Below are 13,168 nucleotides of genomic sequence, written 5' to 3'. Positions count from 1 at the left end.
ATTACACCCATATTTTGAATATTATTAATCACTAACCATGACTAAAAAAATATTTTACAAAACATCCAGTGCCCCTAACTAGATTTCAAATACAAAAAGAGGAAAAATATACATTAGTTTCATTCTCTTCAAGATAAAGCAAATAACATAACAAATACAGGGGATTAGGATCAAAGACACCAGGTCCCCTTGCTATCTTCTCTCTAACAATGGTGAATTGGCATCAGATTTTGAGAAAGTCAAATATAGTCATTCTTTCATTTTTAGCTTTTATTCTAATTGCCTAATTTTATCAATCAATAGCTGACAGTAGTTTTCCCAATTCATGCATCAGATTTGCTTTCTTGGATAATGAGAAGGAAGTAGCTAAATATATCACTGTTGAAGTGCTCAGATTACCTAATACAACCAAGCAATGTTTATAGCAACTTTAAATTTGAGATAATTAAGCCTCTGTAACACTTAATTTGCTTCATAATAACACCTTTATTTTCATATAGAGAGTCTGCTAGGTGGCTCCAAGATGGTCTCCAGTGATCTCTGCCTTTGGGTATTGATGCCTTCTGTTGAGTGTGGGCTTTACCTAAAGGCTGGCTTCTAACAAATAATGTACAACTGTAATGGGAAGTCACCTTTCTAATTAGGTTACAGGATTACTGTTTTCCCTTCCTTGGGCTTCCGTCTCTCACTTTCTGGCTTACTTGTTCTTTGAGAAACTAGCTGGCATGTTATGAGCTGCTCTACAGAGAGAATCACATGGCAAAGAACTGATGTTTCTAGCCAATAGCCAGTAAGGAACTGTGGTCTGTCAACAGACTGGGTGAAGTCCAGGTCAGATAGATCAAGGGCTCACAGTTAAGCTTTGTGATGATTGCCACTCTGGCTAATACCTTGAATGCTACGTTATTGAGACACTCTGAGCCAGAGGCACCCAGATAAATGCTCTAATTCATGATCCACAGAGACTGAGATAATAAGTTTTTTTTTTTGCTTTAAGCTACTACGTTTCAGAGTATTTATTACTTAGCAATAGATAATAATGTAGTCAGATTGTCTATCAATTTATATAATTTTTTAAAATTTCATTTTGTTCTGTTAATCACTATCTGTAAATCACAAGTTTAGGGTTTATATAAACCATTATCATATGTTTTATACTCTTTTATTTCCCATTTATGTTCCCAATAATATATTCTTTAAATATATAGAAGACTGGGAATTTCAGGCTAGCCTTTCTTATTTTACCAGGCTTTATTTTTCTTTAGAAACACTTATTTCTCTCAGTGGATAACAATCTAGTAAGAGAGCATATTTCTTTTAAATTGATTAGTATAGACATAGACATAACAGAAATTATTACCCTTCTTAATTATAAAAATAATCAATAATAAAATCAATTAATTTAAATCATATTGGAATCCCTTTCATTAAAAAAATAGATTTTCCAATTAAAATTTTAATTCAATAATAAATAATACCCCCAATAGATAAAGAAAAGAAAAATTAACCTATGTTAAAAAGAATGTGAATAAATTGTGTGTCCTGCTGTGAAATCCTTTCCATGGACAAAGTCTTATGGAAAAGATATGACTAGAATTTTGGGGGGATATACAGTTTTTAGAAGTTTTTGGAAAGTTGAAGGTACACCATTTTGATTGATTCTCCAAGTCTAGCCCAGTAGGATGCAGTGGAAACTATCCACAGTGCTGGTTATATTTTTTAGAAGATCAGTGTGAAGCATATATGAAATTAAATAGCCACATTAGAACATTTGGTGGGAAAATACAAGAAAAATATTTATCTATTTCTATCTATTGTGGAATGATTATATTCACTGTTTCTAGAGAACTTGGCTCTGAATTTAAAACCATAACAGACAACTTTAGTTACTATGAACTACGCTCAGAAAAGGAGATGTAATACGAAATAGAGTTACAGAGTGCAAAGCCTCCTCAGGAGCCTTGGGATGGATCTGTCAGACACCTCCTTGGCTTCCTCAATCTTACTTTAGAAATTCCTCCTATGGGTATAGTTTCAGTGTATTCTCAGTTATAAGACAGGGAGAGTATTTAACTAAGTATTTCCTGGTAATAAAGAAATGAGCAATAAGGAGAATGTCAGAGGCAGAACTGTTGGAAGGAAATCCATTTCCTTCAGTTCTGTCCCTCAGAAAAGGTTTCCTCAGCATCTCTTCAGAAGGAAGATACATTAATTTTTTATAAAATGAGATTTAATGAAAGCAGAATACAGTTTTAAGCATGTTCCTTACTGAAAAATTTCTTGGTTGAGGAAAGTTTATATAGCTAATATTAACAGGTCTTTTTATGACCAAGCTGATTTGGTCAGATCAAGATGGTATGCCATTTCCTGTCCCATTTAATTTAGTTTTTAAAAACATTTTTAAAAAGACATCTTTCTTATAAAGATGTCTGGAATCATTACAGGAGATGATAGATTCATAGATAATAAGTAAATATATAGATAGATAGTAGATATATGTGTACCTGTATCTTTAGCTCTGTTTATATTTGTCTATCCATCTAAAGTTATTTTAACCTTAGAAATGCACTTATAAACCTAGTACTGATGCTGATGACTTATTTGTTTTATTAATCATTTCAGCATTTTTCTAAGTTTTCCCAAAGGCTTCTTTATTATACAATAGATTTGGGAATATATATGGGAATTTCTCAAGTAAATTGGAACTTGTGGAAAAGAATCTTGGCAGAACAGTTGTAATGACAAATAAAATAGATAATAAATTCTTCAGAATATTCAGTGTATTCAAAATAATATTTCTTCCAAACTTGAGACACATTTTGTTTGTCTTGGCAATGTGACATTCAGACAAGTTGCAAGAATATATATTTAAAGTAATATTATAGAAAATAAAGATAAAATGAAAGAGTACAAATTTTCTTATTTAAAATTAATTATAGACTACCGATTTTACATTTTTACCCCAAAAACAAAATTTTTATTTCTAATTCAATACTATGGGCAAAGTTTAATTTTTACTTGAGGTTTAAATGTCAAAATGAACTTTCCTTTAAATTGGTCTATTTTTCAATCTGCAGGCTCCTTTTCTCCTGAATGAATAGTTATGATTGCAGATTCAATTGATATAAAAAAAAAAAATCTAGTACTTTAAAAAAAAATAGGAAACAACCGGGACATTTGATAACAAATTATTTGCTGTATTGTGTTTAAAAGGAACAACTCCTCAGTACCTTGAAGGAAAAGTACTTAATGGACAAAACACCCCAACAGGGACTAAAAACACAATCTATAAAGCCAGAAGGAAATGTGCAATTTTGGATAATGTGACAGAAATAGCATCACTTGGAAGAAATTCTTTTTACCTAATCAGAGTTAACCTTCTCCAAATTGTTGTTTTTTACTTCTTCAGAGAAAATCTAATTTCAACATAGAGCTCTGACTTTAACTTGACTTATAAGTTATTTATCTAGATCAGCTATTGAAAAAGTTTTAAGCATCTTTGATTTAAAGAAAAGCGACAGTAATTCTAAAGTAAGATTATGCTATTTTAAAACATACTGTTTATAGAAAATAATCTTACACAAGCTATTTAATGTTTCTGTGAATAATATCAGAAACTAATTGCACCAAAGTTATTACCATCCTATCATGACACACCAAATCATTTTTAGTAATGTTAACCAGAAAATTAAACAATGATTGATGGCTATATCAAACTCATACATTTGAAAGATTTCACAATAAATGTACCTTTTAATAGGTGCATAACTCATAGGGAGCTATCTTATTCTCTACAATGCCTTATAACAATTTTGAAACTTCAAATCATATGTCCAAAACTTAAAAACAGGGGTACCTGGGTGGCTTAGTTGGTTGAGCATCCAACTCTTGATCTCAGCTCAGATCTTGATCTCAGGTTCATGAGTTTCAAGCCCCATTCTAGGCATGGAGCTTACTTTAAAAAATAAATAAATAAAACTCATAAACAGTAGTAGATCAGTACCCAGGGAGGATGTATGTGTAATGTAGAAAAAAATAACTTCAAGAACGAGGGTTAAACTAATCAAAGCCAAAAATAAACTAATCAAAACAGATAAATTAGAAGTTATATGATAGAGCTAGATCTTTGGTATAGACAATAGAGTTGAATGACTGGGAGAAGGAAATAAAGAAAGTATGCAGCCCTTTGTGTCTATTTGTTTCAGGCATTTTATTGGGCACTTTCTATTTTCAAAAATAGTAACAGAGTGATAAAGTAGGTATTCATTTTATAGCTGAGCAAACTGGTTAAGTGACATTCCTTAGCTAAGGTCACACAGTTGATAGTTTTAGATCCAAAACTATTTGTAGTGTCTTGGTTGAGATACTTCTATGGGGTTTACTTGGGAATTCAGAAAAACTTACCATTATACAAACTTACTTGTGTGATTCCAAAACTTATTACACATGATAGTATCATGTGGGCAGAACAACAATGAGATGTGAACTATCATAATGTGTGTGGGTAATGGGGAAGTGGCAGAAGCTTGGATTATGAGGTAAAAGTGGAGTCAACCTAAAAGGTAGCCTATAACTAACTTTCCAGGTTAAAGAAAACCTTAAACACCAGTGTTAGAAACTTGGACTTGCTGCTACACTCAGTGGGGAGCCATCAAAAGTTTTTGGCCAGATGGTAACCAAATCAAAATTATGGTCTAGATGTGTATATTTCTTTAGCTTGTTCTGGAAAGAACACATTCTGTAATGTAACATCATTTATAAAAATTGTTCAGCTGAAATACATTATACTGCAGTTATTTTTTTCCCAGATTTATTGAGTATAATTGACAAAATTTATATATATTTAAAGGATACAGATTGATGAATTTGATATATACCCACACTATGAAATGATTACCACAATCAAGTTAATTACCATGTCCACTACCATCATCTCACATACAATTTTTTTAGTGAGAAAGATTAAGAACTACTCTCAGTACATTTAAAATATGAAATACAGTATTATTAACAATATTCACCATGATATAAATTAGATCATCAGAATTTGTTCACCTTATAACTAAAGATTTTACTCTTTAACCATTATCTCCTCATTTCCCCCATCCACCACCCCCTGGCAACTACCATGCTTCTTTCTATTTCTATGAGTTTGACTTATGCAGCAAGCATTTTAATTTAGAAGTAATTTAATTTCATTTAAACCTAAAATATTTAATTTAGAATTTAAGTATTAGGCAGCTTTATAGTATTTGTATTTCAATCAGGTATTTCTGTATCTTTAGACTGAATTCTAAAATTTCTTTTTAATGATTAGATATAAAATCTTCCCTACAATGAACAGATATCAAAAGTGAGAAATTAGAAGAATGTAGGTAGACAATTTTGTAGAGAGGTCAAAGCTAATGATAAAATGTATTAGGAAACATATCATGGGTTAAGTTTTGAGGTAGAAAGAAAACATGGAGTTTTCTCCTCAGCCATTCCAGAGATTTACAGAATGCCTTCCTCATGTCAGAAATTCTCGGAGGTTCTGGGTTATATACAGCAGGGAAGAGAGTCCTTGCCCTCAGTGACCTTTTATTTTTGGAGAAGAGACAGTCAATAAACAAACAGGTAAGGAAATAGTAAAACTCTGAGTAACAGAATAGGTCAAGAGAATAGGAAGTTTGGTGTGTGTGTGTGAGAGAGAGAGGGGTATACTGCAAATAGAGCATTTGAAACTTGAAAAGTGTGAAGAAGGGAATTGCAAGCTTATCTAAAGCAGAGAATTTCAGGCAGAGGAAAGACCTAGTGCAAACTACTAAGCCAAAAATGTGCTTGGAGGGTTTCAGCCCTCCAAGAATACTTTGTGTGTATGACAGAGCAGAGTTCAGGACAGGGAAGAGGGATAGCAGATGAGTTATCAGGAAGGTAGCTGGGGTAGGCCAGAACATGTAGTGTCTTGTAAGATATTGTTTAGATTTTGGTATTTACTCTGAGAAGGGAATTCATTAAAGGATTTTCCATGAGTGACATGATTTTTTTTTTTTTTTTTTGTTCTCATACAAGATTTATTCCCCAGCACCGCTCCCCCCGCCCCCCACCCCTGAGTGACATGATTTTATTTATGGTGGCAGAGTAGGGAGCAAGGGCAAAAACAGGGATACTAGTTATAAATTATTGCAGTAATCTAGATAAGAGACAATGATGGCTTGGAATTTGCTTGCAGCATTAGAAATTCTGAGGGTAAAATTCCAGATCTATTTTGAAGCTCAAGCCAATAGAATTTGCTGATAGATTGGATATGGTGTATGAAAGAAACAGAGGAAACAATACTCCAAATGAGGTAGGATGGATAAGGTGGAGTTTTGGGGAGAGGTAAGGAATAAAAAGATTAATAGTTTTATGTTAAGTTTGAAATGAATATTAGATACTGAACTATCCATGTTGACTAATTTGTTGTATATGAAAATCTAGAATTCAAAGGAATAGTCAGCTTCAGAGATATAAAATGGGGAATCCTAAGCATGTAAATAATGCTATAAGAGTGAATGGGTTTTCCTATGGAGTAACTGCAGGTAAAGGAGAAGTCTGAGACCTAAATCCTGGCACTTTCCAATATTTATAGGTTATTGGGAAGGAAAGTAGCAGTAATGGAGGTAGGAGTAGAATTGAGAGAGACTGATATCTTGAAAATCAAGCGAGGAAAGAGTTTATGATGGAATAAATGGTCAACTGTCCTGGTAAGTAAAACCATTGGATTTAGCAGTGTGTTGGCCACTATTGACCTTGACAGTAGCCATTTGTTGGAGTAGTGCAGGAGAAGGTGTAATTATACTGGTTTAAAGAGTAAATGAAGGATAACAAGTGGAGACAGTATTTTCAAAGAGTTTTATTGTGTAAGGATGCAAAGAAATGGGTCATTAACTGGAGCAGAATGTGTGCACAAATAAAAAATTTAATATGGCATATATTGTATCAGATTTTTATACTAAATCAAAATGATCCAGCAAACATGAAAAATTGATAATGAAGCAGATGGAAAGGAAACTGAATAGACAAGAGAGGGTTAAATATAATGTATAAGAACATGAATATTTTGTCCATAATAACAGAGATAAAGGTAGGTTGGTAGATATGATCTTAGAGGAATTTGTGGAAGTTCTCTTTGAATACTTCTGTTGAGGTTCATATTCTATCCCTATTGTCCTTAAAAAATATATTGAAACCCATAGGTTAAATTGTTCTTTGTGAAAAGTGTCATGGTTTTTAGATTAATGAAGAACTTTCAGGTCCTTTCACTTTCAAGCCAGTGCTTTAAAAAAAATGATTTTAAGTAATAAATATATATCAGCTTAATAAAAGAGTTGACAAATATAGGCATTATTTTAATGAGTCCTTCTTTTCTGACTTGTTTGCAGTTTTTGTGAATGATATCAATTTTCTCATGTTCTCTTTCTACTTTGTAACTGGAGCATACTAACTTCTCTATAAATATAGCTATTATTAGGAAAATAAAATGGGAAATGTAATTTCTTGGTGGACATCACTTTATGACACTTACTTGAGACTTCAGACATACTTTGTTTTTGTACAAATCACCTCTTCAAAATTTTGCTCAACTTTAGGAAAAGAGTTTTACTGCTCATAAAAAACGAGAAGAGCCAACTTCATTCTAGAATAGCAGTCCTCCTAAAAACATGTTCTCAGGAGCACATCTACAACTATGTGTCCATTACTAAAGGGCTTTATTTTAGTTTTTAAGTGAGGTCATCGAAATGAGCCAGCAGGATCTCCAGCGACTGGTTTATTTCTTGGTAAATTGAGTATTCCCAAATCCTGTTATAATGCACTATTGTGACTGTAATTATTCTCTCAACTCTAAAGCCACTGGGTTTTGGGGGTAAATTACCAACAAAACACTTGACATTTGCATTACAGTGGAAAAATCCAGAGCACAAAAGAAAATCCTTCAGTTAAATGAAACCTGGTATTCCAGTTATAACTCTGTCCTTTGTCATGGAGTCAACTCTGAGATGCTATACAAGGAATAGAAAAAAAACTTCCTCCTCAGAGTGAAGAACAAAACCAGAATGGATTACATCACCAAGCATCTTCTCTCTTTTTTAAAGATTTTATTTATTTATTTATTTATTTAAGCTTGAGCCAGGGGAAGGACTGAGGAGGGAGGAGAATCAAGTGGCCTCAGTGCTGAGCACAGAGCTGATATGGGATTCGATCTCACAACCCTAAGATCATGATCAGAGCCAAAACCAGGAGTTGGGCACTTAACTGACTGAGCTACCTAGGAGCCCCAATATATCACCAAGCATTTTAAAATCATTTCATTTTAGTATATTTTATGGTTTTTTTGGAAAGAGCAGCTATAATTAATGATTTTTTTTTTTTTTTTTTTTTTTTGAACCACTGGGTGTTTGGATACTTGGTAATAATGTTCCTTACCTTCTGGAGATCCACTGCTAGGAAACTGTCACATTTCACCACCATCTAAAATAAGATACATTCAAAATTGCTGAAGCTTGAAAGGAAATCAGATTTGTAAGAAATGGTGGGAATTTTAACATCTAAATACTGATTTTTTATTAACAAGTATTATTATTTACATTTCTGTAATTTATTAGACATCAAGACAATGTGATTTCACAAATTCACTGAACCATTATTTAGACAATTTTAAAGGAAACTATTTGGAGCGGAGAACAACCACATACATATATTTTGTTATCATAGCCACTTTTTGTTTTTAATTTTTTTTTTAAAAATTTTACTTATTTGAGAGAGAGAGAGAGAGAGAGAAAACACAATTGGGGGAGGGGCAGACTCCCTGCTGAGTGCAGAGCTAGTGACAGGCTCCATCCCAGGCCCAGATCATGACCTGAGCTGAAGTCAGAGCTTTACTGACTGAGCCACCCAAGCGCCCCTATTATAGCCACTTTCTAAAAATACACTATTAATTGAAAAGAATATAAGGAAAACAGTGACAAGCATAAAAGTAACAGTGAGTGTATTTTATACAATTTATTTTTTAACTTTTTCATATTAATATAGAAAATTTGCCTATATAACACTGGAAGAATTTCTGTTCTTTATGTTAATACTTACAATTGAAACTTTGCTTTTACCTAAAGTAATTCTTGGAAGATAGTTATTTTTCCATTTGTAAATATATTGTAATTAAAAAGTGCTTTGGATATTTGTATATTTATAAATTAAACATCCATGGAAATAAGGAGGAAAAGTTTACTCAGTTGACCACAGCGTTGGTAAATTCATCTACACTCAACATTTTATGTTTTGATTTTCTAAAATTTTAGATCCTAGGTATATGCATTCTCCAATTATAAACCAGTTAGTAGAAAACCAATAGTGAATTCCTATAAAAGCCTACTCATAAATCATCATAAGGAGCTGATAGTCTTCTAAGATCACTCAAATTGATGTATTATTATCATTGCTATTTTATTTGAGATTCAGAATTTCTTCTGTGATTGGAGAACAACAGAATTGCAAAAGGAAGTTACCTTATATTCTGGGATATCACAGGTGTATGTATTATTTTGATGTATTTTTTTATTTAAATGATTAGAAAAACAAAGATGAGCATTCAAATATAATCACCACAGAAATAATGAATTTAGGTTTTAACATATTGAGAATTTTTAAAATCTCTTTTGTATAAAGAACCAAAGTGTTGCATATTAAAATAATACCACGCAAGAAAAAATTTCAGGAAAATATTGTGTTTAGTCACATTCTTGACTATACTTATAATATATTCATATATACTTATACAGAAAGGGCTGTTACATAGGTATTAATCTTTCCATGTGTATTTTCTTTTATATAAGAAAGGGGGGAAATAATTAAAATTGTTGAAAATAAAAGAGAATCAGCTTTAGGGAGAAGATATGGGATGACTGGCTTTTGGGAGAAACTAGTAAATTTCTTTTTGAGCAGAATTTGAAAACAAATATAGAAGGAAGACCACTGTCTTAAGAATATCAACATTTCCTGAATGCCTTCCTTTCTAGCTGGATTTCCTATCCGTATGGAAATAGAAATAGAGTTGTTTTCTTCAGTCTTCTGATACTCATGTAAAGAAAGGTAAGTGACTTTAAGACCTAATTTTTGTTTGTATTTCTTTTAATTACTGTATTCAATATAATGTAAGGATGATATAATGTTCAAACTATAGGTACTTACATAGGATGAATACTGAAAATTATGACAAAGAAGAAGACAGAAGTCTGAAAACATTGTATAGAATTATACTAATTAACTTTCATCATTTTCCACTGAAACTACATTTAGTTTTAGCTTTTTGAGCATATTTACCACAGAACCGTTGTTGTGTAATACTTTTTTTAAAGGAAATATTAGGCCTTAGCAAATTAATAAGGTTCTTTGAATGTCAAAATGTGAGTTTTCCTGAACCTTTTTTATTTCCATACAACTGAATTATTTTCTTTTCTTTTTTTTTAAATCATCTGAATAGAAGGTATGAGTTTGAATAATCCGTGATTCTATAAAAGAGAATAAATTATCTCTGAGACTATTTATAGTATATATTACTCATTATATTATTTATATAATATAAACAATAATATAGAAATATTCAAATAACTATTTGTTACATGTCTTGTCTGATCATTCCACATGCTCCATGTCACTAGTCCAACCATTAGCATGACCTTGGTAGCTGGGTTCATTATTTTATCCTTAACCAAACACAATTTTAATTATGTCATATTTTTATTATATATGTCTCATTTATTGATTACTTTACATAAAATATTTCCGGAAAATAAAGGGAATGAAAGGCTTGGTGGAGTATAATCAAGTAGATGCAAAAATGTTGAAGTCATCAAGAGAAATATAAAATGTTACATTGATCAATTTTTGAGCATGTCTGGGCAGACTAAAGAACAGTCTACTCCCAATATGACCACACAATGATGCCTCTGCAGAGTCAAACAGGTGAAACTAATTACAATAGGTGTATAATTAGGAAACAAGATTACAACTATAAAATTAACCTCAGTAGAGAATCTTTAAAGTTTCTTGTTTTTTTTTTTTTTTTTAATTTTTATTTTTATTTTTTTTTATTTATTTTTTTTCAGCGTAACAGTATTCATTCTTTTTGCACAACACCCAGTGCTCCATGCAAAACGTGCCCTCCCCATCACCCACCACCTGTTCCCCCAACCTCCCACCCCTGACCCTTCAAAACCCTCAGGTTGTTTTTCAGAGTCCATAGTCTCTTATGGTTCGCCTCCCCTCCCCAATGTCCATAGCCCCGGGAGGGGGCTAAAGTTTCTTGTTTTGTAATAAAAGTTCACATGCAAAAAGATTGAGCTTTCTGAGAGGGAATTGCGTATTTCACTCATTTTTTAATTTCTTGAAGCCTGATAAGTTGTTTGTTATCTGTCAGATGCTGATGAAATATTTATGATATAATAAGTTGATATTTTATCAGAAAATATGTGAAGTCCATTATGAAATATTTTACAACCAAGAGGAAAGTCAACCAAACTGACTTTAAATATTCAGCTGAAAGTTACATCTGAAATATTGTTTTGGAAAATTACATACTTAGACAAATACATATACAGCTACCGAGTCTCATTATTCCGTACTAACTGCCCTCACTCTAAATATCAAACTTTGGATGATTTCAGTTTCTAATTCATATAAAAAAATATAAGTCCAGCCAAAATAACATTGTCTCTTCCTTTAAAAATACTGTGTTTTATCCTTAAGCTTCTGACATGATTTATCTTTCCATCAGTATGAATTTGAAAAGAAAGTGCAGCTTTTATATGCTTAAGATAATAGATGGAAAACTAAAATACAAGACTTCATGACTGTAGTGTATGGAAAGGAAAGACTGATGAAGTGGCTGTACCTTCCTCTTCTGATTTTTTTAATAAATGATATAATGCATTATCTTTTAGTTCTACTGTAGAGCACCACTTTCTACATAATAACAAAAAATTATTAGGTAAATGGTGAACTTTGTTTCTCAATGGGAAAAAAAATGTTTCATTGCAATCAGTACACAATGCATTTTTTTTAAGTCTTCATTTTATGTTCCTAAGGGGAATTCAGAATGACCAATATGAAGTAATTATTTGAAATGAGAGCACTCTTTCCTGAGACTCTGGCTCACAGAAATAAGAAGATATTTTTAACATAACTTGTACTATTTTTAACAGAATTGTCACATTCAGGTCACAAAAATAATTATAGCATATGGTGCTTTACAGAAAACTAAAGTCTCTTCAAGTATGGGAAGAGGCTTTCTAATACTTCTTAAGTTGTTTCCAGCCATATCTACTTTTATAGGAAAAGTCCTATTTTTATAGGAAATATGGCTATGGGGATAGCCATATTTGTTATAAATGAATGTTTTATAAGTGATTGATCGGGGTAATAAAACCTAAAATTATAGATTCTCTGGAAGATTTAAAATGAAACAAATATAAATTTTTTATCATCATCATAATATTAATAATACTAATAAAAACTAGTATGTATTGAACATAATATGTGAGGAGTACTATGACATCACGTCATTCAAACTCCGTATGCTAGACACTTGTATCACCCACATTTTACAGAGGAAAAGATTAGAACATTGACAGAGTAAGTAACTCTCTCTGGTCTCATAGACACCAAATGGTGGAGCTGGAATTTAGATTTATGTATTTTGGCTTCAGAGGTCACATGCTTAATGGTTATACTCTATTACCTCACCCAAGTCAATGTTGGAAATACAGAAAGATATTTTAGAGCCCCCTCCCCATCCCAGTCTTTCCCCCAGAGATTGTTCAGTTTTGTTAGTGTTGAAACACAGAAGATTCCTTGAGGGCAAGAATAGGAAACTAGGACTTAGAGTGAATACTTCACAAATTACATATACCAGCCTAAAGCCAAGATACCTCTTTCAAGGTTAAAAGTAGCTAAAGGTTAAGAAGAATAGGAGCCCAAATATGTCTGCAGCTTTTGAAAATAGAATATAAAGCAAAAGACGTTGCTAAACCTGGGACTGTCCTAATGAAGGACAATTTTTGTCTGGTCAATTTATGTACCACCTTCAGTCAAGGAAGGCTGTGATTAAAAAATGTAAATCTTCACTTTCTACTCTAATTCTTTGTGCAGCATG

The sequence above is a fragment of the Meles meles genome, chromosome 15, assembly GCF_922984935.1.
Source record: "Meles meles chromosome 15, mMelMel3.1 paternal haplotype, whole genome shotgun sequence".
In the NCBI taxonomy this organism is placed as follows: domain Eukaryota; kingdom Metazoa; phylum Chordata; class Mammalia; order Carnivora; family Mustelidae; genus Meles; species Meles meles.
The sequence above is the reverse complement of the archived record's forward strand: the minus strand, read 5'-3'. Positions refer to the sequence as shown.